A 4,156-nucleotide genomic window follows, 5' to 3' on the forward strand; every position below is an offset into this window, starting at 1 on the left:
AGATGAAGAGTGGGAAAAAAGGACCACCAGATGGTTCTGTTCCTAGTGAGAGTAATGATGCTAAGAAATTGCTGAGAAATATTACTGGAAATATCAAGCTAGAGCAGTGCTTGTCAAACTTGGATATGCAAATGATCCAACTGGGAATCCTATTAAAATACAGAGTAATTCAGTCTGTCTAGGGCTGGGATTGGGCAAATTGAACACTACTAACAAGCTCTCAGGGGCTTCCCAGGTGGCTCAGTGGTAAAGAATCTGCCTGCCAAGCAGAAGACACAGGTTTGATCCCTGGGTTGGGAAGATCCCCTGGAGAAGGGAATGGCAGCCTACTCCAGTATTCTTGCCCGGGAAATCCCATGGACAGAGGAGCCTGGTGGCTACAGTTGTCTCTCTCTTGCTCTCTTGCTTCAGTTGTGTCCAGTTCCTTGCAACCCCATGAACCATAGCCAGCCAGGTTCCTCTGTCCATGGGATTCTCCAGGCAAGAATACTGTTAATTTTTCTTATTCAATGGCTGCACACCCAACTCCCCTGAAGAGCTGTAAAGATGATGTCACCCCCAGATATTCAGACTTACTTAGTCTGGAAGTGGCCTAGCATCAGGAGCTTTAGATGGTTCCCAGAGGATGTGAATGTGCAGCCAAAGTTAAGAACCAGTGAGGGAGACCTTGGGGCTCCTTCCAGTGGGTACAGCATCAAGGACATGCTTGACCTTGCCCAAAATACTCAGTTCAGTTCAGTCACTCAGTCGTGTCTGACTCTTTGCGACCCCATGAACTGCAGCATACCAGGATTCTTTGTCCATCAACTCCTGGAGCTTGCTCAAACTCATGTCCATTGAGTTGGTGATGGCATCCAATCATCTCATCCTCTGCCTTCCCCTTCTCCTCCTGCCTTCAATCTTTCCCAGCATCAGTGTCTTTTCCAGTGAGTCAGTTTTTTTGCATCAGGTGGACAAAGTATTGGAGTTTCAGCTTCAGCATCAGTCCTTCCAATAAATATTCAGGACTGATTTCCTTTAGGATGGACTGGTTTGATCACCTTGCTGTCCGAGGGACTCTCAAGAGTCTTCTCCAACAACGCAGTTCAAAAGCATCACTACTTTGGTACTCAGTTTTCTTTATGATCCAACTCTCATATCCACACTTGACTACTGGAAAAACAACAGCTTTGACTATATGGACATTTGTCGGTAATGTAACATTTCTGCTTTTTAGTATGCTGTCTAGGTTTGTCATAGCTTTTCTTCCAAGGAGGAAGTGTCTTTTAATTTCATGGTTGCAGTCACCATCTACTGTGATTTTGGAGCCCAAGAAAATAAAGTCTGTCACTCTTTCCATTGTTGTCCCATCTATTTGCCATGAAATGATGGGACCAGATGCCATGATCTTCACTTTTTGAATATTGAGTTTCAAGCCACCGTTCTCACTCTCCTCTTTCATTTTCATCAAGATCTCTTTAGTTCCTGTATGCTTTCTGCCATTAGGGAGGTGTCATCTGCATATCTGAGGTTATTGGTATTACTCCTGGCACAAACTTGATTCCAATTTGTGCATCTCACATGATGTACTCTGCATATAAGTTAAATAGCAAGATGACAATATACAGCATTGATGTACTCGTTTCCCAATTTTGAACCATCCCTTTGTTCCATGTCTGATTCTAACTGTTGTTTCTTGACCTGCATACAGATTTTTCAGAGACAGGTAAGGTGGTCTGGTATTCCTATCTCTTTCAGAATTTCCCACAGTTTGTTGTGATCCACACAGTCAATGGCTTTAGCATAGTCAATAAAGCAGAAGTAGATGTTTTTTTGGAACTCTCTTGCTTTTTCTATGATCCAGTGGATGTTGGCAATTTGACCTGTTGTTCCTCTGCCTTTTCTAAATCCAGCCTGAACATCTAGAAGTTCTCAGTTCACATACTGTTGAAGTCTAGCTTGGAGAATTTTGAGCATTACTTTGCTAACATGTGAAATGAGTGCAATTGTGCAGTAGTTTAAACATTCTTTGGTATTGCCCTTCTTTGGAATTGGAATGAAAACCGACCTTTTCCAGTCCTGTGGCCACTGCTGAGTTTTCCAAATTTTCTGACATATTGAGTGCAGCACTTTTACAGCATCATCTTTTAGGATTTGAAATAGCTCAGTTGGAATTCCTCCAACAACACCTCCACAAGCTTTGTTGGTAGTGATGCTTCCTAAGGCCCACCGGACTTTGCACTCCAGGATTTCTGGCTCTAGGTGAGTGATCACACCATCGTGGTTATCTGGGTCATGAAGACCTTTTTTGTATAGTTCTTCTATGTATTCTTGCCACCTCTTTTTAATATCTTCTGCTTCTGTTAGGTCCATACCATTTCTGTCCTTTATTGTACCCATCTTTACATGAAATGGTCCCTTGGTATCTCTAATTTTTTTGAAGAGGTCTCTAGTCTTTCCCATTCTATTGTTTTCCTCTATTTCTTTGCATTGACCACTGAGGAAGGCTTTCTTATCTCTCCTTGCTATTCTTTGGAACTCTGCATTCAGATGCATATATCATTTCTTTTCTCCTTTGCCTTTTGCTTCTCTTCTTTCTCAGATGTTTGTAAGGCCTCCTCAGACAATCATTTTGCCTCTTTGTATTTCTTCTTCTTGGGGATGCTTTTGATCACTGCCTTCTGTACAATGTTACGAACCTCTGTCCATAGTTCTTCAGGCACTCTATCAAGATATTGCTTGATAATCCTTTCTCACAAGAGTCCCCAGTCAACTACTGAGGTTTCCTAGCACTTTAGAAATAATGATAATTATAATTAGAAATAGCATTCCTGAGCCCTTATTATCTGCCACCATGTTTACAAATTACACTAACTCTCCCATGTAATCGCTGCAGTATATAACAGGGTGGGCACCATTACTACCTGTTTACATAGCTTAGAAAATTAGGGTTTAGAGAAACTAAGTAAATTGCCTGAGGCTACCTAGAAATTAAATTAAGAATCTAGAAATAGCACCAGGCAATCTAATGTCAGAACCCATATGCTTAATCACTATAGTGCTCAGTGCTTTGCAGTAAGAAAAAATGCATTATCATTCTCCAGCAAACTCCATGGAGACAAGCCCACAGATTGTGAGCATTCTCAAATGCTCTACAGAGAAACTAAATATGAACCAGGCCATTATTTGAAAAAATAAGAAATCTCACATATCTTGCTCTTACCCACATGTTTATCCTTGTATAGAATATATGTAACTAACCTCTGTGTAGATACTTTCTCCCTGTCTCTTTACCCTTTCTAGATGACTTTTCTGGAATCATCTCTTCCTAACTATGTGGGGGAAAGAAAGCGTACTTCTAACATACACCTATGAGAGAATGTGTTATAGGACAATTTTCCAGATTCACCTTACTTGTATATCTGCTCACTGTATAGCTTCTACCTGCCTAGAACTTCTCAGTATGCTGTCCGCTGAGCCCTGGGCATGTGTGTGTGTGGGGGGTGGGGGGGACAGTACAGGGTAGGGCAAACCATCCTTTACTTAAAAGGCACAGAGTTCACTGCTCTTCCATTGACTTCCAAAGTACCACTGCCCAACATGAGTACAAGAAATAGATTTTATCAGCAACTGCTGAAAAATAACTAGAGAAAACTGCAACAGGGCAGAAAACAATTTAACATTTGACACTAAATATAATTGATTCTCAGAATTCAAGGCAAAGGCAAATCCTTCTGGGAAGTCTTCTCATAGGCATATTCATTTTTGGTCTTAAGGTCTTCCTCTTTTGTCTCATAAAGATATCTTCCTCTTCATTTTCAAACAATAAATCCTCAGCCAAGTTCAGGAAAAATCTGATTGTCCTACCATTGAATCTTTTTCTGAGAATCCACTCCCTCACCTCTTGCTCCCAACAGGATTAAGGGACTCAATGACCTATGGGAATGCATTTGTCAAAGGACCCAGTTCCTACTCTGAAAACACGGTGGGTGGGTGAGGCCAGCTCTTGGTGTTCCTGTGTGAGCCTCCTGCCCTGGAGGGATCTGATGACCTGTCACCACCTGTTTCTGTGGCTCTTCCACATGAGCTCCAAGTGTCTTGCTGTAATCCTTGCACAGATGTCTATCTCTCCTTTCCCCTTTCCTACTGTGGAGACACACCTCTGACCTTCACACAA

At 41.8% G+C, this 4,156-nt stretch overlaps 1 non-coding gene across 1 annotated transcript; it reads left to right on the top strand.

Moving 5' to 3' along the window:
- Window positions 1–229: 229 nt before the first annotated feature.
- TRNAG-GCC (transfer RNA glycine (anticodon GCC)) lies at window positions 230–300 on the top strand. Its single transcript has one exon. It is a non-coding gene; the product is annotated as a tRNA-Gly (tRNA).
- Window positions 301–4,156: the final 3,856 nt, after the last annotated feature.

This window comes from Dama dama, chromosome 17 (assembly GCF_033118175.1).
Source record: "Dama dama isolate Ldn47 chromosome 17, ASM3311817v1, whole genome shotgun sequence".
In the NCBI taxonomy this organism is placed as follows: Eukaryota; Metazoa; Chordata; class Mammalia; order Artiodactyla; family Cervidae; genus Dama; species Dama dama.